This window comes from Anomaloglossus baeobatrachus, chromosome 9, assembly GCF_048569485.1.
Source record: "Anomaloglossus baeobatrachus isolate aAnoBae1 chromosome 9, aAnoBae1.hap1, whole genome shotgun sequence".
NCBI classification, from domain to species: Eukaryota; Metazoa; Chordata; class Amphibia; order Anura; family Aromobatidae; genus Anomaloglossus; species Anomaloglossus baeobatrachus.
In genome coordinates this window covers 27,328,889-27,355,231 of record NC_134361.1, presented here as the reverse complement: position 1 = coordinate 27,355,231, position 26,343 = coordinate 27,328,889, and the positions used below count along the sequence as shown (strand labels likewise).

The 26,343-nt window shown below is 46.1% G+C and overlaps 1 protein-coding gene across 6 annotated transcripts in view; it reads left to right on the top strand.

Annotated features, from left to right (window-relative positions):
• Positions 1–26,343, top strand: part of DDR1 (discoidin domain receptor tyrosine kinase 1) — an 88,309-nt gene that overhangs the window by 10,962 nt on the left and 51,004 nt on the right. For 4 of the 6 annotated variants that reach the window (XM_075323425.1, XM_075323424.1, XM_075323423.1 and 1 more), the window contains exon 1: positions 22,094–22,191. The exons of the other annotated variants lie outside the window; for them this stretch is intronic. The gene's annotated coding sequence lies outside the window, so the exon portion shown is untranslated. Of the gene's footprint in view, positions 1–22,093; positions 22,192–26,343 lie in introns of those variants that run through there. 6 annotated transcript variants of the gene reach the window in all.

The following is a 26,343-nucleotide window of genomic DNA, read 5'->3' as shown; positions in this document are numbered from 1 at the left end:
CCGCCTCCTCCTTAATTACCCATTCCAAGAAACAACTAAACTTCTCAAAATAGGAACATGAAATTGAACAGCCCATAGGCAAACAACAATCTACATAAAACTTGTCCTCCCACCAACACCCCAACAGGTGAAAACTGTCCGGGTGCACCGGCAACAGGCGGAAGGCCGCTTCTATATCCGTTTTCGCCAAAAGCGAACCACAACCCAACTTCCTTAACCATTCCACAGCCTTATCAAAACGGACATACGAAACCGAAACCAGCTCAGGATCAATACCATCGTTCACCGACCGGCCAGTAGGATAGGACAAATGGTGGATAAGCCGAAACTTGTTAGGTTCCTTTTTCGGGACCAACCCCAACGGGGACACAACCAAGTCCGGCAATGGAGGGGCATCAAAAGGCCCCGCCATCCGTCCTAGCTCCACCTCCTTCCGTAACTTATCCGCAACAATCTCACCATGTAGGCGAGTCGACTGTAAATTTTTTAAACGAATCTCTCCCGTCTTAACCACTGACGGTATCTTGAAACCAAAACTAAAACCGTCACTCAACAATTCCGCCGACCCCCGATCCGGGTATCTACTTAGAAACGGCGCCATCCGATCTACCCTCACCGGGGTCCTCCCTTTTTGACGAAGACTCAGCGGCCTTTCCTTTTCCCTTCCGGAAGCACTTGAGGTGACTGTGGGCGCCACCACAGCCCGAACACTCGTGCTTGAATCGGCAGGAAGAACCAAACCGGCATTCCTTCTCATTGAACTGCCAGCAAACGCCCTTTTTGGGCCCCGGCGAGGTGCCAAATGATCCCCCGCCGGTGCCCCCTGGAAAGGACTGTGATGCCGACTTCGGCGCAGCCATCAGCCGCATCCATAGACTAATTTCTTTGTGGTCCCACCGTAAACTGGGTCTGACCGCCTTCCTCTGGCGAAACTGCTCGTCATATCTTAGCCAAGCAGTCCCCCCATAGGTCCTATACGCCTCACAGATAGAATCCAGATAACAAAAAAGCGCCGAACAGTTATCCGGAGCCTTTTCCCCCACCACACTGGCCAGTATCACAAAGGCCTGCAACCAGTTCTGAAAAGTGCGGGGAATAAGGCGATAACGCCGCCGTTCTTCCTCGTCCTTTTTGCTCTCATCCGGTTTAACCCGATCCAGATTAAACTTTTCCAACGGAAGCAATGAGAATATTTCAACATATTCATCCTTCCATATTTTTTCCCTGGTCTCCTGCTTCAAATGCGCCCCCAACGGGCCATCAAAGCAGACATACACTTCCCCTCTCGCCTTGTCATCCAATCGAACAATGTCCACTGCAGCCGCAGCTGCGGCAGCGGGAGCCACAGCTGTGGCCGCGGGAGCCGCCACCACCGGCTCACCAACCGCATTGCCACTAGCAACCCCTCCAACCGCAGGAGTCGCAACCTCCTGCCCCGTCGCTCCCTGCCACACCAAGCTAGGGCCCCCCACAGGGGCAAACAAACCCCTGACCAACCTCAACAACTCGGATGCCACACTGCCGTCACCCGTCACCGCATTCACGACCCGCCCACCACTCGGGCCACCAAGTAAACCACCCGTACCACCAACCACATTCACGCCCTGCACGCCATCCATATCACCAGACACACCATCCATAGCCAAACCAGGTGCACGAGAAATAGAAGAAACCGTGGTCTTACCAGGCTGACTCCGAGAAGATCCCGAAACAGCCGTCACATGTCCTCCGCGTCGCACTCCAGCCGCTTCGCCGACCTCCACGATCTGGTCCCCGGTGTCGTCCTCCGCGGCGTCCTCCTCCAAGGTGGCCTCATCGTCCTCACTGGACCCAGGCCCAGGGAGCCCGCCGTCCGGCAGACTCGACCTTAGGCCCCGTCCGCCCGCAGCACCATCCATCCTCCGCGACAATCCAGACGCTGGCTCCGCCACATAAACACCGCCTGGGGCATGCCGTCCGGCATCCCCGCGTGCTCCGGCTGATCCCGACGCCGTCCCATCGTTGTCCCTCCGCTGCGATCCCAGGCCGGGCCCCGCTGATCCGGGCCGTCTCCGTACGGACTCCCCCGCCGACACTGGGACCCCATGCTCCTGCATGGGCCCCGCTCTGCTCCTGGACCTTGCTGCCGCCGCCACTGTGGCCTCATCTGCGCCCCGCGATCCCGCTGGCCCACGCAACCCAGCTGGCCTCCGTGACCCCGCTGGCTCATACGACCCCGCTGGCCCACGCGACCCCGCCGACCCACGCGACCGCGCCGGCCCACGTGACCGCGGCGGGTCAGGTGACCGCACCGGGTCAGGCGAGCCTGCCGGATCGCGGGGACGCGCCGGGACGGGTGAGTACGCGGGGTCACATGACCGCGCCCGGTCAGGTGACAGCGCCCGGTCAGGTGACAGTGCCGCCCCACGTGACCGCGCTGCCCCACGTGACCGCGCCGCCCCACGTGACCGCGCCGCCCCACGTGACCGCGGCGGGTCAGGTGAGCGCGCTCGGTCAGGTGAGGCCGCCGGAGCACAAGGGGACGCCGGGTCACGTGAGCGCAGCGGGCCACGTGACCGCGCCGGGTCAGGTGACCGTGCCAGGTCAGGTGACCGCGCCGGGTCAGGTGACCGCGCCGGGTCACGCGGCCGCGACGCGCGCGTCACTGCCGTGCGCCGCGAACCGGAAGAGGAGGGGAGGCCGGCCGTGTCGCTCACCGCCCCGTTGCCTTGGCGCCCGCGGCCCGACTTCCGGCCGGGGCCTCGCGACGTCCCGGCTCCCGGATCCACCGCCGCACATCCACTCGGGCTCCGTCTCCGCTGCCGGCTCCTCGGCGTCATCTCCGGGCTGAGGCGCTCCGGGGGCCGAGTTCTTCGCTGCCGCTTCGGAGGCAGGGGGGTCACATCTTCGTCGCCGACGCCTGACCATCGCTGGAGCTGCTCGTCCATCCAACGCTGTCCACGCTGCTCCGCCATCCTCTTCATCTGTGCCATGAAGTCCTCCATCTTCGGGATCCAGCCACAACGATTCCAGTCACCGTCCAGGTAGGAATGGCCCACCCCCCCTCTGACCTGCCCTATATACTACCCCCTATAGCCACCACCCCCTGACCAATCACACTGACCCCTGATCCTAACTGCCCCTTAGCACCACCCCCAAATTTCGCGCCCAAACTGACTTTCTCCATTAACCCCTTATTAACCCTATGGCCTGGCATCCCTCCTAGTCATGTAGCCCTCCCTTAAGCCCCTTCGGGTCAGCAGTCCAGGCTCTTCCTCTTTCAATTTGACCCCACCAACATCGCACCTGCGATGTCGTAGTGTGCAAAGTGCCCTTAGGGCGTAGCAGAGCTGATAGCTACCTTGTTGTTTGCACTCTGTAAACATTTCCTTTGCAGATATTGCACATGACAATTCAGCACATAGAAGTGGATTATATATGCACAAGGTGATGTACTTGCTATTAGGAGGCTGTTAAAGGTTAATAAGGCAGCCCAGCGTTCCATATATGACATACAGGCCACCTGGTAGAACCATATGCCGGTGTCTCTGGGCTTAGCAGGGAAGGAGAGGAGACATTTTGCCTGAGTGTGAGCTGTTCTGGAGAAGCTGAGGGGGAAGGTAGGAGAGCAGCCATAGCTCCTGTATAGATCAGATCCCAGACCCTCAGCTGCAGATAATGGTGTGGTTAGGATGGTGAACACCGGCAGAACGAGAAGGTAAGGAGCCGCGGCATCTGATGTATAACCACATGACCACCTGGGAAAGTAACCGTGATTGCTGAATAGGAATGGAGCCTGTGTGCAAGCCTCATCCATCTGGATCTACCTGTGTAAACTCACAGGTAAATGTGTTGTTTTCTACTGCTCTATTAGTTTCCCACATTTCTGGATTAATCGCAGTGCACCGCATTATACCACCCTGCCAGGAAACCTCCTGGCATCACAAATGCTCTTCCTTTTTGTCACTGCCATGATGGTGTGGTAACCGCATGGTCCATGGTATGCGACCCTGTGACAGTAGTGGACTTTTTGCTGTGGATTTGGCCATTGATTGTAGATTCATATTTTTTTTCTCCAATTAGAAACTATATTGTTGGCCGTTTTACACATACAGTGGATATGGAAAGTATTCAGACCTCTTTAATTTTTTCACTCTTTGTTTCATTGCAGCCATTTGGTAAATTCAAAAAAGTTCACTTTTTTTGTCATTAATGTACACTCTGCACCCCATCCCCCATCTTGACAGAAAAAAAACAGAAATATAGAAATTTTTGCAAATTTATTAAACAAGAAAAACTGAAATATCACATGGTCATAAGTATTCAGCCCCTTTGCTCAGACACTCATATGTAAGTCACATGCTGGCCATTTTCTTGTGATCCTCCTTGAGATGGTTTTACTTCTTCATTGGAGTCCAGCTGTGTGTAATTAAACTGATAGGACTTGATTTGGAAAGGCGCACACCTGTCTATATAAGACCTCACAGCTCACACTGCATGTCACATCAAATGAGAATCGTGAGGTCAAAGGAACTGCCCAGGGAACTCAGAGACAGAATTGTGGCAAGGCACAGATCTGGCCAAGGTTACAAAAGAATTTCTGCAGTACTCAAGGTTCCTAAGAGCACAGTTGCCTCCATAATCCTTAAATGGAAGAAGTTTGGGACCACCAGAGCTCTTCCTAGACCTGGCCGTCCAGCCAAACTGAGCAATTGTGGGAGAAGAGCCTTGGTGAGAGAGGTAAGGAAGAACCCCAAAATCACTGTGGCTGGGCTCCAGAGATGCAGTAGGGAGATGGAAGAAAGTTCCACAAAGTCAACTATCACTGTAGCCTCCACCAGTCAGGCCTTTATGGCAGAGTGGCCCGACAGAAGCCTCTCCTCAGTGCAAGACATATGAAAGCCCATGTAGAGTTTGCAAAAAAACACATGAGGGACTCCCAGACTATGAGAAATAAGATTCTCTGGTCTGATGAGCTAGAACTTTTCAGTGATAATTATAATTGGTATGTGTGGAGAAAACCAGGTACTGCTCATCACCTGCCTAATACAAGTCCAACAGTAAAACATGGTGGTGGCAGCATCATGCTATGGGGTGTTTTTCAAATGCAGGAACAGGACGACTGGTTGCAATTGAAGGAAAGATGAATGCGACCAAGTACAGAGATATCTTTGAAGAAAATATTTTCAAGAGTGCTCTGGATCTCAGACTTGGCCGAAGGTTCAATATGTAGCAGAAGAAATTGACCGCAATTACCGTTGCTGTGTCCGAAGTTCTTTATTTCAAAATTTCAGTGCAGGATAAAATCATTAGTGGGAGCAGACCTGCATGCCGGCTCCTCACAGGGGACGACGGCCGTTTCGCCTGTAATTAGGCTTCCACGGGTCCATCGGTGGACCCGTGGAAGCCTAATTACAGGCGAAACGGCCGTCATCCCCTGTGAGGAGCCGGCATGCAGGTCTCCTCCCACTAATGATTTTATCCTGCACTGAAATTTTGAAATAAAGAACTTCGGACACAGCAACGGTAATTGCGGTCAATTTCTTCTGCTACATATTGAATGGGACACTTACTTCTGTGACCAGCACGTTGCTCCCGGATTATATACTCTGCTGGTGCTATATGTGCATACAAGTGTGTTTGTCAAACGGTAATAGAAGCATACAAGTGGTGCAGGGCTCATTTTTTCCTTGTTTGTTTGGACTTGGCCGAAGGTTCACCTTCCAACAAGACAATGACACTAAGCACACAGCTAAAATAACAAAGGAGTGGCTTCAGAACAACTCTGTGACCATTCTTGACCGGCCCAGACAGAGCTCTGACCTAAACCCAATTGAGCATCTCTGGAGACACCTGAAAATAGCGTCCACCAACGTTCACCACCCAACCTGACGGAACTGGAGAGGATCTGCAAGGAAGAATGGCCGAGGATCCTCAAATCCAGGGGTGAAAAACTTGTATTATTCCCAAGAAGACTCATGGCTTTACTAGCTCAAAAGAGTTCTTCTACTCAATACTGAGCAAAGGGTCTGAATACTTATGACCATGTGATATTTCAGTTTTTCTTGTTTAATAAATTTACAAAAATGTCTACATTTGTGTTTCTTTTTCTGTAAAGATGGGGTGCAGAGTGTACATTAATGAGAAAAAAAATGCACTTTTTGGAACTTACCAAATGGCTGCAATGACACAAAGAGTGAAAAATTTAAAGGGTCTGAATACTTTCCGTACCCACGGTATTTTTGCATAGTCGGCCATTTTGAGTAAGACATTCTTTTCAAAACCTCTCCTTGCGAACTTAGTTTCATTGGGTCCTCTAGATTTCTTGGGGTGACATATGGACAACCCGGTATGAGGCATAGAAGAGGTGCAGTTTTTGTTTAAATTTTTTTCCCCACAAAATTGTAGAAAAAATGTGTAATTTTACATGGCTATGTGACCTGTGAATTTATCACAATATCTGGACAACATGAGATCTATCATAATTGATAGAAAGTTAAGAAGTGGAGCAAGGTACATAAAAAAAAATTAATCACCATATGAATAGTGTGACGCTCTGGACTAGCCAGGTAGTCACAAATAGCGCCCCTCATAACACCAGTCCCTCACAAGGTAACACCAGCCAACCACATTACACACTAGCCACCTCGCTCAGTGCTCAATATTCACACCAGGGAGGCAGAGCCAGGCGGTTGGCCACGCCCACCGAGGAGTTCACAGGTCCTGAGGCAGGAAAAACACAAACAGTCTAGTCTGAAGTTCAAGTCTGGCAGCAGGCCTGTGCCCAGGTCTGCAGCATTAGGAGCCCTGGTACCTTTTGGCTAGGAGGCATACGGTGGCCTCAGCCTGCAGGAGTTGGGAAGATGGCTCGGTGGAACCGTGGTGGACCGGGACAGGGTAGTGGCCCGCCGGTACCGACTCGGGGAACCGACCCGGAAACCGGAGCACAAAGGGGGGTACTCAGACCCTGAAGCTAGGTCCAGAAGCTACTGGGGACTAGCTAATTAACTGATTGAGGCTAGGACTTTAGGTCCTTTCCCACCCAAAGTCCCGACTGAAGACAACAGCTCAATGAGGGGAATAGAAAGCCACCGCACAGGCAGAGAGATCCCACGGGCCAGCCTCTGCGGGCAAAGGGCTCTCCCGACATCCACAAAGCCGGGGAGCGGGCTACCAACGCTGAAGCGCAGGCAGCCACAAAGACACAACACGGTGCAGGAGAAAGGCAGAGACCACCAGCCGGGTGGGGGACCAGACGCAGCCGGCTGCGGGCACCGACCACCATCATCTTGGTTGGTCCTGTGGATTTTTCCATAGATAATGGTAAAAATCTGCAGGGACCAACCTGCAGAAAATCCGCGTCAAATCCGCACCAAATTGCGGTAAAACCGCATGCGGATTTTGTTGCGGTTTTGGTGCGGTTTATTACTGCGGATGCGGGATTATTTAAGAGGGTCCGGTTTTTCCTTAAGAAAAAGTCATTTTCTAGTGCGCACATGGCCTAATGCCTTGTTCACACACTGCGGTTTTACCCGCGTTTTTTTTGCGGTTTTGCTGTAGAAATTTCTTGAGAAAATGGTTGTAACTTTTCTGCAGACATTCCTCAGCAAAACCTATGGAAAAAAAATAGCTGTGCGCACAATGCATTTTTTTCTCAAGAACATTCTTTCTGCAGAATTTCTAGAGAAAAAGAATGCGCACGTCACTTCTTTTCCGTAGGTACTTGTGGTATTTCACTCCATTGACTGATCGTGACAACATAAAAAACCGCAGGGACCAACCTGCGGAAAAACCGCACCAAAAATGCATATAAAACACACAAAACCGCGGTAAAACCGCATGCGGTTTTCGGTGCGTTATTGGTGCGGTTTTTGACCGCAAGTGCGGTAATCTTTCAGACTCTCAAGAAATTTCTTGAGAAAAATCCTTTTTCTAGTGTGAACAAAGCCTAAATTTGACACTGCCTAGTCAAAAAGCTGCAAAATACCACGGTGGAAAAAAAAATGTTTTAAAACTTTACCAAAACAACTTAAAAAGAAAATGCATCAACAAAAAAAAAAATATACATAAAAAAATATAAATAAAAATCAGCGTTTCCTGACGTCAATTCAATTTTGATTTTTCTTCAAGACATTTTCAATCTCTTGAAAAAAATTGGCTTAATTTTTCCACCTCCATGTAAATTAACCCTTACAACACTTTTTTGACTGCATGGTGAAAAACACATAAAACATGTATAAAACCCGCATAGAGTTATTACATCGATTTGCCGCCGTTTTGTGGTACAATTTAAAACCGTTATTTTATATGTTTCACCTTTAACAATCAAGTTGCAAAAACAATTTGCAGTCAAACCATAGGCAGTTTTGTCCGCTCCTTATTTCCGAATATTTAGAATAAAATGTCGCATATCATATAGGGGCAAATACAAGGTCCCTATAACCCCTCTCACCCTCCGAAAATCTCCCAAACAGCTGGGAGCCACAGATCTTGTTTCATTTATCCCAGTAGTGATTGCACCACCCTGGAATTTCTGTCATGTGTGCACACGTGTGCGTGAGAGACATACCCTGCATGTGTGCCGAGATGTGTATGTAATACTTTACATATGTACGTTATGCAATATACAGTCCCTATATGTGTCTAGTGCCTGCCTGGTACATGCCTTTATAGATATGTGTGCGCCTCGTAATCCAGGAGAGAATGGATTCATCACAGGTTGATGTCATGATTTCGACGTTAATTATGAAACGAGTCCTATAGTCGAATCTGGAACATGGTGGTCATTACAACAACAAAAACAACGCATGTCCATTAATATGAAGGGATTGCGAGTCGAGGAAGATTATTTGGCTGCAGAGGGTTTAACAATGTGCTACCTTCCGAAGGTTTCGGCATAGGTAGGGGTTAAACAGTGAAAGCTGCTAAACAGGATCCTAATCCAGTACAGCCTCCGGCCTTTTATCTTTTATTACCGAAAGCACCTGAAATTTATTCCACCGCCTCGCCTTATGCGCTCCGCGCTGCATCTATTTTGTCTCCGGCCCCCCTCTTTGAATACCACTTGGCTTTTTTTCTCCACTTCTCTGCCTCTTTTCATCTACACCCTCCCTCCTCCTTCTTTTCGGCTTTTCACTGTTGCGTGTGGTATTTCTCAAGGAACCAACACTTTTCATCTTTTGAGCACAAGAAACCTTCATGAATATGCGGCTAAGGGTTCATAACACATCTCTGTAGCTAAAAGCGGGATACATTTTCTTAAAATATAAAGAAATCTGAATGATCTATGGTTCCAATATTATAGAATCAAGGCCTCATCAATGTATTAGTTCCAAGTATACCATAATTTCCAGAACCATCCAAGTACGGTATATTGTATTTTCTAGAACCGTCCAAGTATACCCTGTTTTCTACAACCCTAAGTTTGATGTAGCTACAATTCCAAGAATATATATATTTCAGAACAACAATTCTGAGGAACCCCTTACTCCAATATTCTAAAGTCAAGGCCCTATGAATAGATGGTGCAAAATATATTGTACGAGCAAGGGCCCATTGCTGTTGCTGGCACCGGGCCCCCCTGACTCACGGGCCCCATAGCAGCTGCATGTTACAATGCAGTTGCTCTCTCACTCTCTGCAGGGCGGGCGCTGGGCCCCTAACCCTGCTGGGCCCGGTCGCAATCTGTGCGACCGCGATCGTTACGCTTCTGATACTGTATATCATAGAACGAGACGTCTGATGCAGGTTGGGGTTAGATGTCAATTTTGGGCTCAGCACAGATCGAGCAGCCAAAAATTGTTCCCCATCACTTCTATATCACTGCAGAATGCAGGTGAATGGCGTTTTATTGTATCCCCCAAGGTGCTGCAACCGCAACAAGCAAGTTGCACAAAATCCTGGTAATTTTGAGTTTTTGTGACTTGCTTGTTGCGGTACCTTGCCGTTCGCAATGTGATATATTCACCTGCATCGTGCTGCACCACAATGCAGTCATACAGCAATCTTTTAGCTGTGCTTTGTTGTGTGCAAAATCTGCATGTAACTCCAGCCTTTAATGGGTTGCCAACCTCTGTGGACATCATTTGTTTGTTTATTTTCCTAAATGCATTTATTAAGGGCTAAGAAAAATTATAATTTTTGCAATTTGCTTTCATTAGAAATGTTGCACTGTTTTGCTTTTACTCCCTTTGGATAGCGCTTCTCAGGCAAACAATGCAACAATGCAACATTTTTAATGAAGCCTAAACACAATAATTATATTTAGCCATAAATACATGGATTTAAGTAATAAAAAAAAAGACCTCCCAAGGTGGAGAATCCCTATAACTATACTTCAAAGAATACATCTATCCTAGAATGAAGGTCCGGATGAATCAATGATTCCTTGAAAAGAAAAAAAACAATTGTATAACCATCTAAGACCTGATGTATCTGTGTTTTCATGTATACAAAATATTCTATCACATGGTTCTAATTATATCAGTCTGACACATCTCTACTTCCAAGAATACAAGTATTCTAGAATCAAAAGCCCGAAACATGGTCCTACACATACATTATATTCTAGAAACAAGGGCTTTTATTAATATTTAGTTCTAAGTATGCTGTATATTCTAGAACTAGAAGCCTCATGTATCTGTATTTCCATGAATATATGTATTCTAGAATGGGAGGCCTAAAGGGTGCTTTACACGCTGCAACATCGCTAGCGATTGCTAGCGATGTCGCTGGTGAAAGCACCCGCCCCCGTCAGTTGCGCGTCACGGGCAAATCGCTGCCCATGGCGCACAACATCGTTAGTCCCCGTAACACGTATTTACCTTCCTAGCGACGTCACTGTGGCCGGCGAACCGCCTCCTTTCTAAGGGGGCAGTTCGAGCGGCATCACAGCGGCATCACTAAGCGGCCACCCAATAATACTATGGGTGGTTATCAGGGGTCGTCCTCGGACTCTTAGTTACAGTGTTGGGAAATCTTAATACTTCAGCACAAGACATTTTGGGCAATTGTAGCTTCCAGCTTTGTGGAAACCGTTTGGGGAAGGCCATTTTCTGTTCTGTTCTGTACCCAGTGGACAAGGTCCATAAAGACATGGTTTTGGGAGATTGGCTTGGAAGAATATGATTGGCCACACAAAGCCCAGATCTCAACCCCATCCAACACCTACAATGGAGATTGTTGTCCCAAACATCAGTATCTGTCACAGGTGTGTCACAGTACTGTAGTGTCCGGCAATAGAAGGTCACATTGTTTGGCTGTGCAAAATGCTCCCTAACTTTCTATTGTTGCTGCTGTCAGTATTCAGTGTACTAGGTAGCTCCTCTGCTGGGTTTTAATCCTTTTCCCTTTATGAACCAGCAGAGCTCCTCTTCCCTTCAGCTGCTAATCATCTGTATTTCCCTTTGGGTTTAAATACTCCCATCTTCCCTGGACTGGTGCTAGTAATATTATTCAGTTCAATCATGTTCTGGATGCAAGCAGACGGCTTGCACTCATCTGTGGTATTGTTGTTGTAACTTTGCTGAACTTTTACTTGAGTCATCTGTGATATGTAGTTAATGTGTTTCCCCCTGTGTGTCCTCCTTGCTGTCTTCATTAGTGTTTAGTGGGGATGACAAAAAGCTCATCCCATCCATTATTAAGGGGCCAGCACTAGGCATACCAAGTGTCAGGTATCCGGCTCTGCGCATAGGTGTGGACCCTATCTAGGGTGGTGAGGGACCCCGGGGACCAGCAGTAGGTTAGGTCAGGGGTCACCATCTCCCCTTCCCTAGACTCATTGTTTTCCTTCCCTTTCACTGTCCGCTTGGAACTTCCCCGTAAAGAATGCTCTACTGGATGAATGGACAAAAGTTCCTACAGACACCTCAATAATTTTGTATAAAACCTTCCCAGAAGAGCGGAGGCTGTTATATCTGCAGAGGGGACGACTTAATTGATTATTAATGTCTATGCATGTAGGATGGGAGGTTAGAAAAGCTCCTGTAGGGCTAATGGGAGGGAGGGCGGGGGGCACATACATTTGTCCATATACCATATAGTGTATATTTGGGGCACAAATGACAAAGGGGTGTGGCTTAGAGGGAAAAGGGTGTGGTTTAAATATGACAAATTTGCACCGGATTTAATTGCTGAGCTCTCTGATGGTTCTAGATGGAATATGTACATCTGGAACCCCTCACAGCGTATGATGTTTAAGGCCCTATCACATTGCATTCTTATCTCCCTTCAGTGGTCCCATCAGAGCCTCCATCCGAACCACGTACATGCCGATGGGGCCATTGACTATAATGGTGTAGATGGAGTCACCATGTGCTCTGCCGTGCACCATTTTCGGGAATATTTGCTAGTGGAGGTGGACGCAGTCTACTACGTGTGGGTGTCCGCCTCCCTCCACTAAGCGTATACTCCCGAAAATGGTGCACGGCAGAGCACACAATGACTCCGTCTTCGTATAGTCAATGGCCCCATCGGCGCATATGTCCGAATCCCGTTTTTTGGGGGGTTCAGACGGAAGCCCTGATAGGACCACTAAACAGAGATCAGAACACAATGTGAAAGGGGCCTTTCAAGTGTCCTCTCCGGTTTATACAGAATATTGTAAGCCCAGGAACTTTTATGGCTGGTTCTGGCTGCATTCCTCAGATAGATAACGTAACCGGATACTGAATATCACATGTAATCCCAGGAATGCTCCATAGGTGACGTTCCAGTATAGATACCGCATCCACTCCTTAGATTCGATGGCTCTGGATTTTACATGGATAGTTTCCATGGTGGCAGATTACCGCTGGTATGTGCCTTCACCTCACAGGGCCGGACCGGTTGCTGCCGGCTTATTATTCTGCCTCCTCTTGGGTTCATTTAGTTCTGAATAGCCATACAGTCGGTCATTATCCATGCTCCAGCGGCTACAGCTCAGCTTCTGGGGGGAGAAGACAAGTTTACTGTCTGGGTTTTCTCCATTTATATTACTATATACTCGTCTTATATAAGGTGTGGGGGTTTTAAAATAAGTCCAATGGCTTAAGGGTATTTATATGCACTTTTTATTTTTCACCAGTTCCCAAAGGTGTTTTTGGAATATTTTTACATCTGATTTATGAGTGTCTTAGCTGAATTTTAGTGACACACCTATTCATGCAATGGTTTACCTTGGTTTTATTGGAATGTGCACATTGTAGATTCAGGCTAAAAGCAGCAAAACCACATAGGAACACATATGGAAACAAAGAGTTAAGGCTGCTTTACACGCTAGGATATCGCTAGCGATGTTGCTCGTGAAAGCACCCGCCCCCGTCGTTTGTGCGTTACGGGCAAATTGCTTTTGCCCCCGTGGCGGACAAAATCACTAGTACCCGTCACACATACTTACCTTCCTAACGACGTTGCTGTAGCCGGCAAACAGCCTCTTTTCTTAGGGGGGGCGTTTCGTGCGGCGTCACAGCGACGTCACGCGGCAGCCGTCCAATAGAAGCGGAGGGGCGGAGAGCATCCACATGAAAGTCACTCCCACCTCATTGCCGGCAGGACGCAGGTACGTTGTTGTTCGTCGTTCCTGCGGTGTCACACGTAGCGATGTGTGCTGCCTCAGGAACGACAAACAACCTGCGTCCAAAATCAGCAACGATTTTTGGTAAATGGACAATGTGTCAACGATCAACGATTTGGTGAGTATTTTGCATTGTTAGCGGTCGCTCGTACGTGTCATACGCAACGACGTCGCTAAAGAGGCCGGATGTGCGTCACGAATTCCGTGACCCCAACGACATCTCGTTAGCGATATCGTTGCGTGTAAAGCGGCCTTAAAGATACACGTGGGAAGCAAGCCTGATCAATATGTGTTAAGTCTTTTGATTCCAGGTGTGTTTTGCAGAGGCAGTGTTGGTACACAGCTCCATACAGTGCTGAGCCCCATACAACTGTTTTAAGCCAGAATATGGTTGGAAACACTCAACTAAGCAAGGAGAACCAACAGTCTATCATTACTGTAGAATGTGAAGTTCAGTCAAACTTTGCTAGAACCTTGAAGGTATCCCCAAGTACAGTCATGAAAACCATCAATCACTATGATGAAACTGGTTCTCAAGAATGAAAGTACAATAATTAACTCTGCTGCAACCACCTCCTCCTCCACTAATTAGTAGATTGTGAGTGGTTGTTTCATCAATATTTTGCACAGGTGTTTCCCCCACCTTTATCATGGAGGCCTGCTGCATTCTGCTAGTGCATTAGTGATCTAATCTTGTGTTGGTTATGGCTGTTTATTTTTCTGTGATGTTTGTAGAAACACATTACTAAGCAAAGAGAAACAGCAGTCTATCATTACTTTAGCATGTGAAGATCAGTCAAACTTGGAAAATTGCTAGAACCTTGAAGGTATCCCCAAGTGCAGTCATGAAAACCATCAATCACTATGATGAAACTGATTCTCAGAAATGGAAGTCCAAGAATTAACTCTGCTGCAGAGGATAAGTTCATCAGAGTTACCATCCTTAGAAAATGCAGATTTAGAGCACTTCAGATAACAACCCTCCTAAATTATGCATAGACATCAAGCACCAGTGATAGCTCAACATCAACTCTCCAAAGAAGTAAGTTTGCAAAAAGTGGCTTTTATGGTCAAATTTATGCAAAAAAGCCACTACTGAGAGACACAAGCAAAAATTGACATGCTTGGTCCAGCCAATACAAGAACTGCACATTTGATCTGTGAAAATCTCAACTGTGATCTGATGAGTCAAAATTTGAGATTTTTGGTAGCAACCACATTGTCCTTGTAAGACGCAGAAAAGTTTGGTTTCTACATGTGTGGTGCCCACCGTGAATCATGCAGGGAGGCTGTGCTGGTGACATTGTGATTAATTCCAAATTCAGGGAACACTTGCCCAACATGGCAACCACAGGATTCTGCAACCACATGCCATCCCATCTAGTTTGCGCTTTGTGAGACCATCATTTGTGTTTCAACCGGACAATTAGTCAAAACTGAGGGCTACTTGTCCAAGAAGTAGGGGGACGGAGGCTGCGTCAGATGAAATGACCTTCACAATCACCCGACCTCAAACCAGTTGAGATAGTTTGGGATGAGTTGAACACAGAGGGAAGGCAAAGCAGCCAACAAGTGTTTGCAACTCGTCAGCGAGGATGTTCCAAATATCTTGGAGAAGTAACCACAGATCTTCTGTGTGTAAATCCTTCTATTGCCTCATGTACTCCTAGACTGGATCATGGACTATGTGGGGGTCAGATCATTAGTTTAGGGATTCCTTGTTCTTTTTTTACTTTGAAGATTATCCTTAATGAGATTGGCTGTATGTTTGAGGTCGTTGACCCATCTGCGATGCCACTGGCGACGCTGTCATAAGAGAAGGATGTTATATGCGGCTGCTGCGTCACTTGTTGTTTGGTAAACCAACGTAGGTGGAGGCAAATACCCCATAGTAAACACTTCCGGGGACAATGTGCAATAAAATACCCTTACATCAATAAAAAAATAATGTTTGTACCCCTCTATATGCTATCACAATAAAGGGATGTACCTATATAACATAGCTGATACCAGGAAGCAACATTATTTTTCTGTTGGCTGAGTCCCCGCCCCTTCTGGTCACATAGGTATGACATCAGCACAGGTCCTTCTAGTCACAAAGTAAAATGATTCATAATAGAATTAGCATAAATAACAGGGGGAGGGGATAACTATGAATACCCTCCCCAGGGATCAGCTGATCGGCAGCTGCCGTCATTCAAGAAGCTGCTCATTTTACAAACTTTACTTGCTTCTGTTTCAAAACCTATACATCTGAGCTGACCACTACAAGTATGTATAGAATCAGCCTGATAGTGCCAGTATAGCACTGTATGTATAGAATCAGCCTGATAGTGCCAGTATAGCACGGTATGGATAGAATCAGCCTGATAGTGCCAGTATAGCACGGTATGTAAAGAATCAGCCTGATAGTGCCAGTATAGCACGGTATGTAAAGAATTAGCCTGATAGTGCCAGTATAGCACTGTATGTATAGCATCAGCCTGATAGTGCCAGTATAGCACGGTATGTATAGAATCAGCCTGATAGTGCCAGTATAGCACTGTATGTAGAGAATCAGCCTGATAGTGCCAGTATAGCACTGTATGTAGAGAATCAGCCTGATAGTGCCAGTATAGCACGGTATGTATAGAATCAGCCTGATAGTGCCAGTATAGCACTGTATGTATAGCATCAGCCTGATAGTGCCAGTATAGCACTGTATGTATAGAATCAGCCTGATAGTGCCAGTATAGCACTGTATGTAGAGAATCAGCCTGATAGTGCCAGTATAGCACGGTATGTAAAGAATTGGCCTGATAGTGCCAGTATAGCACTGTATGTATAGAATCAGCCTGATAGTGCCAGTATAGCACTGTATGTATAGCATCAGCCTGATAGTGCCAGTATAGCACTGTATGTATAGAATCAGCCTGATAGTGCCAGTATAGCACTGTATGTAGAGAATCAGCCTGATAGTGCCAGTATAGCACGGTATGTAAAGAATTAGCCTGATAGTGCCAGTATAGCACTGTATGTATAGAATCAGCCTGATAGTGCCAGTATAGCACTGTATGTATAGAATCAGCCTGATAGTGCCAGTATAGCACTGTATGTATAGAATCAGCCTGATAGTGCCAGTATAGCACGGTATGTATAGAATCAGCCTGATAGTGCCAGTATAGCACGGTATGTATAGAATCAGCCTGATAGTGCCAGTATAGCACGGTATGTATAGACTCAGCCTGATAGTGCCAGTATAGCACGGTATGGATAGAATCAGCCTGATAGTGCCAGTATAGCACGGTATGGATAGAATCAGCCTGATAGTGCCAGTATAGCACGGTATGGATAGAATCAGCCTGATACTGCCACTATAGCACTGTATGTAGAGAATCAGCCTGATAGTGCCAGTATAGAACGGTATGTAAAGAATTAGCCTGATAGTGCCAGTATAGCACTGTATGTATAGAATCAGCCTGATAGTGCCAGTATAGCACGGTATGTATAGAATCAGCCTGATAGTGCCAGTATAGCACGGTATGGATAGAATCAGCCTGATAGTGCCAGTATAGCACGGTATGTAAAGAATCAGCCTGATAGTGCCAGTATAGCACTGTATGTATAGAATCAGCCTGATAGCGCCAGTATAGCACTGTATGTATAGAGTCAGCCCGATAGTGCCAGTATAGCACTGTATGTATAGAATCAGCCTGATAGTGCCAGTATAGCACTGTATGTATAGACTCAGCCTGATAGTGCCAGTATAGCACTGTATGTATAGAATCAGCCTGATAGTGCCAGTATAGCACGGTATGGATAGAATCAGCCTGATAGTGCCAGTATAGCACTGTATGTATAGAATCAGCCTGATAGTGCCAGTATAGCACTGTATGTATAGACTCAGCCTGATAGTGCCAGTATAGCACTGTATGTATAGAATCAGCCTGATAGTGCCAGTATAGCACGGTATGGATAGAATCAGCCTGATAGTGCCAGTATAGCACTGTATGTATAGAATCAGCCTGATAGTGCCAGTATAGCACTGGCTTTGGGTTATATATGAAAATCCTGGTGATTGGTGCACTTTAAGAAGGGAATTTCTGTTTGCCATGTTTGATGATCCTTCTATAGTTTTAGTAAGTTATTCTGTTGTAAAGAAAATACAGGGAGAAAATGATCTATTGTTTCTTGTGTTACTAATAATAATAATAATAAAAAAAAAGAATTTCTAAACTTTTTTTTTTCTATTTCATATCATGATGTTTACCTAAATGAGTGATCCTGCAGGTTTCACATTGGCCACAGGGGCTTTTTTAGACTCAATACTTCCTGTCCTTTCAGGAAGAGTTTTCAGCAGTTTCCTTATCATCAGAGGCAGGATCATAATGAATGGTAACACCTGCATACATAGCTGATAACACGTGATCCGTCAATCACTATTGGGGGTGTCACAGCTGCCCCTGCTTTCCTGACCTTTTTTTTATTCTACATCAGATTACTGTATAGCCCTCCCGGATTCACAGAGCAAACTGTGTGCAGGCGTGAGACCAGCAAGGTTTGCTGGAAGATTTCAGCTCTGAAGTCAGAAATATTGTGACTGCAGTAATATTAACGTATACTGCCCAGGCTGTATATCACTTGTTTCAGATTAGACTCTTGGCCTTGATTTCTCTGCGCCTTAGTTTACATTGCTTATCGGGGATTTCTGAGCTTATTTCTACTTCTAGTTGTTTGCTCTGTATTGTTATGTCTGTTTACTCACTAGACAAGACTAAGAACATTTTAGGGCACCTGCAGAAACACTATAATACTATTGTTAAACTTTCATAATCTTTGAATCCCCAAAAGGATCTACTATAACAGAAGGCGTATGCTGATCATTTTTCAAAATGGCTCTGTGTAAAGAAAGCCTTATTGCCCTGAGCTACAGTACAGCAGTGAATCTAGGGAAGCATCCAGAGGCGGATACGCTGTCGTTCACTTTCATTTTTAAACACCTTTTTACAGTTTACAAAAAATACATATATTACATTAGTTATCTTGTAGTGATCCTACTTTATATCCCTGTATTACACTCCAGAGCTGCACTCACTATTCTGCTGGTGCAGTCGCTGTGTACATACATTACATTACTGATCCTGAGTTATATCCTGTATTATATTCCAGAGCTGCACTCATTATTCTGCTGGTGCAGTCACTGTGTACATACAGTTAGGTCCAGAAATATTTGGACAGTGACACAAGTTTTGTTATTTTAGCTGTTTACAAAAACATGTTCAGAAATACAATTCTATATATAGTATGGGCTGAAAGTGCACACTCCCAGCTGCAATATGAGAGTTTTCACATCCAAATCGGAGAAAGGGTTTAGGAATCATAGCTCTGTAATGCATAGCCTCCTCTTTTTCAAGGGACCAAAAGTAATTGGACAAGGGACTCTAAGGGCTGCAATTAACTCTGAAGGCGTCTCCCTCGTTAACCTGTAATCAATGAAGTAGTTAAAAGGTCTGGGGTTGATTACAGGTGTGTGGTTTTGCATTTGGAAGCGGTTGCTGTGACCAGACAACATGCGGTCTAAGGAACTCTCAATTGAGGTGAAGCAGAACATCCTGAGGCTGAAAAAAAAGAAAAAATGCATCAGAGAGATAGCAGACATGCTTGGAGTAGCAAAATCAACAGTCGGGTACATTCTGAGAAAAAAGGAATTGACTGGTGAGCTTGGGAACTCAAAAAGGCCTGGGCGTCCACGGATGACAACAGTGGTGGATGATCGTCACATACTTTCTTTGGTGAAGAAGAACCCGTTCACAACATCAACTGAAGTCCAGAACACTCTCAGTGAAGTAGGTGTATCTGTCTCTAAGTCAACAGTAAAGAGAAGACTCCATGAAAGTAAATACAAAGGGTTCACATCTAGATGCAAACCATTCATCAATTCCAAAAATAGACAGGCCAGAGTTACATTTGCTGAAAAACACCTCATGAAGCCAGCTTAGTTCTGGAAAAGTATTCTATGGACAGATGAGACCAAGATCAACCTGTACCAGAATGATGGGAAGAAAAAAGTTTGGAGAAGAAAGGGAACGGCACATGATCCAAGGCACACCACATCCTCTGTAAAACATGGTGGAGGCAACGTGATGGCATGGGCATGCATGGCTTTCAATGGCACTGGGTCACTTGTGTTTATTGATGACATAACAGCAGACAAGAGTAGCCGGATGAATTCTGAAGTGTACCGGGATATACTTTCAGCCCAGATTCAGCCAAATGCTGCAAAGTTGATCGGACGGCGCTTCATAGTACAGATGGACAATGACCCCAAGCATACAGCCAAAGCTACCCAGGAGTTCATGAGTGCAAAAAAGTGGAACATTCTGCAATGGCCAAGTCAATCACCAGATCTTAACCCAATTGAGCATGCATTTCACTTGCTCAAATCCAGACTTAAGACGGAAAGACCCACAAACAAGCAAGACCTGAAGGCTGCAGCTGTAAAGGCCTGGCAAAGCATTAAGAAGGAGGAAACCCAGCGTTTGGTGATGTCCATGGGTTCCAGACTTAAGGCAGTGATTGCCTCCAAAGGATTCGCAACAAAATATTGAAAATAAAAATATTTTGTTTGGGTTTGGTTTATTTGTCCAATTACTTTTGACCTCCTAAAATGTGGAGTGTTTGTAAAGAAATGTGACAATTCCTACAATTTCTATCAGATATTTTTGTTCAAACCTTCAAATTAAACGTTACAATCTGCACTTGAATTCTGTTGTAGAGGTTTCATTTCAAATCCAATGTGGTGGCATGCAGAGCCCAACTCGCCAAAATTGTGTCACTGTCCAAATATTTCTGGACCTAACTGTACATTACATTACTGAGCCTGTATTATACTCCAGAGCTGCGCTCATTTTTCTGCTAGTGGAGTCACTGTGTACATACTGTACATTACTTTACTTATCCTGCACTGATCCTGAGTTACATCCTGTATTATACTCCAGAGCTGCACTCACTATTCTGCTGGTGCAGTCACTGTGTACATACATTACATTACTTATCCTGCACTGATCCTGAGTTACATCCTGTATTATACTCCAGAGCTGCACTCACTATTCTGCTGGTGCAGTCACTGTGTACATACATTACTGATCCTGAGTTACCTCCTGTATTATGCTCCAGAGCTGTGCTCACTAGTCTTATGGTGCAGTCACTATGTACATACATTAATTATCCTGTACTGATCCTGAATTACCTACTGTATTGTACTCCAGAGCTGCATTCACCATTCTGCTTGTGCAGTCACTGTGTACAAACATTATATTACTGATACAGTACTGATCCTGGGTTCCCTACTGTATTATACTCCAGAGCTGCACTCACCATTCTGCTTGTGCAGTCACTGTGTAAATACATTACATTAGTTATCCTGAGTTACTTCCTGTATTATACTCCAGAGCTGCACTCACTATACTGCTGGTGCAGTCACTGTGTACATACATTACATTACAGTACTTATCCTATACTGATCCGGAGTTACATCCTGTATTATACTCCAGAGCTGCACTCACTATTTTGCTGGTGCAGTCACTGTGTATATACATTACTGATCCTGTACTGATCCTTACATCCTGTATTATACTCCAGAGCTGCACTCACTATTCTGCTAGTGGAGTCACTGTGTACATACATTACTAATCCTGTTCTGATCCTGAGTTACCTCCTGTATTATACTCCAGAGCTGCACTCACTATTCTGCTGGTGCAGTCACTGTGTACATATATTACATTACTGATTCTGAGTTACATCCTGTATTATACTCCAGAGCTGCACTCACTATTCTGCTAGTGGAGTCACTGTGTACATACATTACTAATCCTGTTCTGATCCTGAGTTACCTCCTGTATTATACTACAGAGCTGCACTCACTATTCTGCTGGTGCAGTCACTGTGTACATATATTACATTACTGATCCTGAGTTACCTCCTGTATTATAATCCAGAGCTGCACTCACTATTCTGCTGGTGCAGTCACTGTGTACATATATTACATTACTAATCCTGAGTTACATCCTGTGTTATACTCCAGAGCTGCACTCACTATTCTGCTTGTACAGTCACTGTGTACATACATTACTGATCCTCTTTTGATTCCGCGTTACATCCTGTATTATACTCCAGAGCTGCACACACTATTCTGCTAGTGGAGTCACTGTGTATAGACATTACGTTACTTGTCCTGTACTGATACTGGGTTGCAACCTTTATTATACTTCAGAGCTGCACTCTACACACTATTCTGCTAATGAAATTAGTGTGTGCATACATTACTTATTCTGTCTTTTTGGTGGTCAGGTGTTTTAAAAAATTGACTGTTCTTGTAAATTATTGACAAAGAAAAGTTCAGGAAGGGAAGTGACCGGAGGAAATAGGACTTAATTGTAAGGAAATGTCCAGGCAGTAAGAAGCAGTGGAAGGAGTGTGAGGAATGGAGATTAGAGCAGTGAGAGAATGAGTTAAGGAGAATGGAGGGGAGGGAGCAGAGACAAGTGAATGCTGCTCTAGGTGGAGAGGAGGGGTCTGGGGAGGAGGAGGAAAGACACAGATAGTTTAGTTCCTGTCTGTCCCAAGGGAGAAGCCCCAGAACATGTCACACTCCTATTACAACCTGGACCTGGACACAAGTAAGTGGGTGAAGAGGGAAGGGGCACAGAGAGCTGCAAGGGGACAATGCACAATGGCCGCAGGGGGTCAGGTGGAGGAGAAAGTGGCTACAGAATAAGACAATGGAGAAAGTGGGATAGAGTGAAGAAGCAAGAGGGACAGTGACATGGCTGTGTGCACGTCTCCAGCACAGGTGCTCACATACAAGGGAGGACGCCTGCAAGTGGAGCCGTGTTCATAGGGGACGGCTTGTGGTTTGGTGCCTTCTCCAACATGTCCACACTCGTACATTATATTAGGGGCGAATGGTCAAAGTTTAGGATTCCCGGTGGTCGCTCGCTGCTTTTCACACTGTCCAGTGTCTCCTATAGATATGTCAGTATCCTCTATAGGGGAAATCCGCCCATAGCCTTAAAACCACCATACACGTAATAATGAGCCACGGCAAAGAGAATCTTTAAAAAGACAAAATAAATTGGGGGATATTTTTCAAATTGGGATTGAAAACTTATTTTTATTTTTTTCTCCAACAATCATATAAGAGAAAAAAAAGTCTTATAGATTGTGTCCCTACGTCCTTGATCTCAGAACCATAATGGTCAGGGCATTGGGGCACATATAGAATAGAAGTATGGTTTATGTCGTTGGGTTACAGTTCACATTCAAGATGTTCCATGTTTGAGGAGACGTACGCAGCCATGCGCCAATGGACTACCTACGTCTGCCACACTCTGTGGGCACAAGAGGGCATTGTCCGACCGGTATGTCAGACGTAATGGCTGACTGAGACGTGAACAGGGCTCTCGAGGTGTATGCAAATTTATCACTATGAGGGGTTATGATGACCCAGCAATTCCTGGTATCATACTGGGGGAGTTGCGTCACAACAGCTGTGCGGTCACCAGCTGCCAGGACATGCTGGGAGATGTTGTGTTACAGCAGCTGGGAGCTATAAATGGCAGATCACTACTGTAGAAGCTTCTTCCATATCGGAAGTAATCAGACCATACATATAGGAAAAATCTGATTATTAAGACCGGCTGAGATGATGGTACTACATTATGGTACCACCTGGATGCATCTCCACTTCCTTCTATGAGCTTCTTCCATATCGGAAGTAATCAGACCATACGGTGCATATAAGAAAAATCTGATTAATAAGACCGGCTGAGATGATGGTAATACATTATTGTACAACCTAGATGCATCTCCACTTCCTTCTATGAGCGGTGACAATCTAGATATGAATCTCATAAAACACAGTTTGGTTGCTAGGGATAGGTATAGTTTTCTGACAAAATGTCCCCTAGCAACCAGACTTTCAGATTACATAGGTTGAGGTTAGTATGAGGACGGGGTTAGGCCCCTTTCACACATCAGTTTTTTGCCATCAGTCAGAATGCCACTGGATCCGGTTTTTTTCTCATCAACTTGTATTAGCGATAGATTGCGACAGACAGCCTCACGTTTCATCCGTCGTTTGACGGATCCTTCGAAAAATGTTTGTCCATTGGACGGAGATGATGGCCAAAGTAACGTTTTTTGTGTACGTCAAAAAAACTGATCCGTCGTCGTCCATCGTTTGGTAGAATGGAAGCCTATGGGCGCAGGATCCGTCATCATCCGTCATTTGGTAGAATGGAAGCCCATGGGCGCAGGATCCGTCGTCATCCGTCGTTTGGTAGAATGGAAGCCCATGGGCGCAGGATCCGTCGTCATCCTTCGTTTGGTAGAATGGAAGCCCATGGGCGCAGGATCCGTCGTCATCCTTCGTTTGGTAGAATGGAAGCCTATGGCTAAGTTCACATTTCCGTTGGTTTGTATCAGTCACATGCGTCGCTTGACGCATGTGACTGATGCGCTGTTCAACGCTGTACAACGGATGACAAAGAACAGAATTCTTTGTCGGATTCCGTTGTGTGCGGGGGGCGGAGTTCGTGGGGGGGGAGCCGAGCGGGGCCATGGCACTGAGGACGTCAGTGCCGCAGGGACTGCAGGACAGGTGTGTGAGTGTGAGTGTGTGTGTGTGTGTGTGTGTGTATACACATGCTGAAGGCGGGAGGGGCGGAGCCGAGCGGGGGGCGGGGCCAGGCGCTGAGGAGGTCAGTGGAAGTGCTGCGGTCTGCATGGCTGGGGACAGGTGAGTGCATGTGTGAGTGTGTGTGCATGCATGTATGTATGTATGTATGTGTGTGCACATGCGGAGTGCGGGAGCGGGCGGAGCCGAGCGGGGGGTGGGGCCAGACGAGGGTGTCAGTGGCAGTGCTTGTCTGCATGGCTGGGGACAGGTATGTGTGTGTGTGTGTGTGTGTGTGTGTACATACATACATGTGCGGAGAGCGGGAGGGGGCGGGGCCGAGCGGGGAAGTGTCGGCCTCCCTGCACACGTAACCAGCCTAAATATCGGGTAACAGCAAAGCACCCGATGTTTACCTTGGTTACCCGATATTTACCTTGGTTACAGGCCTACACCGCTTAGCGCTGGCTCCTTGCACCGTAACCAGGGTAAATATCGGGTAACCAACCAAAGCTGGTGACGTGTGCAGGGAGCCAGAGAGCATGCGCAGCGAAATCCGACGGATCTCGCTGCTCAAAAAACGTTACATGCTGCGTTCCTCCCGCCCGGCGGTCAGTCGTTCCACGACTGATCAGTCGGGCGGAGGGTGCAACGCAGCATCATCAGTCACAATCCGCTGCTCATACAAGTCTATGGGAGCAGCGGAATCCGCTAAACGGATTCCGTTGTTTAGAAGAGCAGCGGATTGTGACTGATACATTTTTGCGGAAATGTGAACTTAGCCTAAGGGCGCAGGATCCGTCGTTGTCCGTCATTTGGTAGAATGGAAGCCTATGGGTGCAGGATCCGTCATCATCTGGCAAATGACGGAATCCGGCGACGGATTCCATTTTTTTTTAACTGAGCATGCTCTAATTATTATTTAGCCCCCAGCTAGTCGGATCTGTCGAAAAACGGATCCGTCGCATCAGTTTAGCCATAATCTGCGATGGATCCGTCGAGAAAACGGATTGTGACTGATGGCAAAAAACTGATGTGTGAAAGGGGCCTTAGGGGAAAAAAAATCTGATTAGTAAGACCGCCTTAAGAAAGGAAATACTCTAGTATGGAACCACCTAAACGCTCCTCTACTGTTTTCTGTGAGCGCAGTTTCATTCTACCTATCGATCTAATAAATCAGTTAGTAGTTTGGTTGCTAGGGACAGGTGTAGTTGTCAGGTAAAATGCCCCCTAGCAACCAGACTTTTTCAGATTACACAGGTTGGGGCTAGGATCAGGACAGGGTTAGGGACCTTACTGCTGTAAAAGCTTCTTCCATGGCTGCATTCATCTGTATTGTTCGAAAAAATCTGATTAATAAGACCACCTGAGAAAAGAAGTAGTATGGTACACCTAAAGGCTCCTCCACTCGTTTGTGTGAGCCCAGTTTTATTCTAGCTATGGATCTAATAAATCAGTTAATACAGTTTGGTTGCTAGGGATAGGTGTAATTGTCAGGTAACATGTCCCTAGCAACCAGTCTTAAATTGAACAGGTTGGCATTGTGATGGGGTAAGGTTGGTTTGTCAGTAATCAATGTCTTTTTGTGTCTTGCTGCTTTATTAATTAGATTTATTAAAAAAGTAACAGTGACTTTAGCTGATCATAAACGAGCGCCTCAGATTCTGCGTTTGGTGAACGCGTCTCATGTAGTGATATCACACCGGGAAACGTCAGTATGCCATCTATTATATTAGAATTTATGGTCTGTCCAACACCTCGTATCCACATGGAGGGGCCTAATAAAAGCCAAAGTGTTTACATAGTTCCCCATATCGTCCTGATTCCAAGTTACAGCCTGTACCATAATCCGGAGCTGGATTCACAATTCTGCAGGATTCGGAGCTGTAATCTCCAGCAGTTTTTATTCATTATTCTGTTAATCTTTAGGAAACATATTAAGACTAGCGTTTCTTCCACCAGTCGGTGCAAGAATAATATATGCCAAATTCTTTAAAACAATTGATACCCTACCTAAATATCAATAAAATATAACTTTTATTTCACAAATTAAATGACTATCATTAAAATGACAGAAAGGGGTAGGATATAATAGTGTCAATCCCTCATATAGTACAGGGTGTCATCTGGCCGCAGACAAACTGATTATTATATT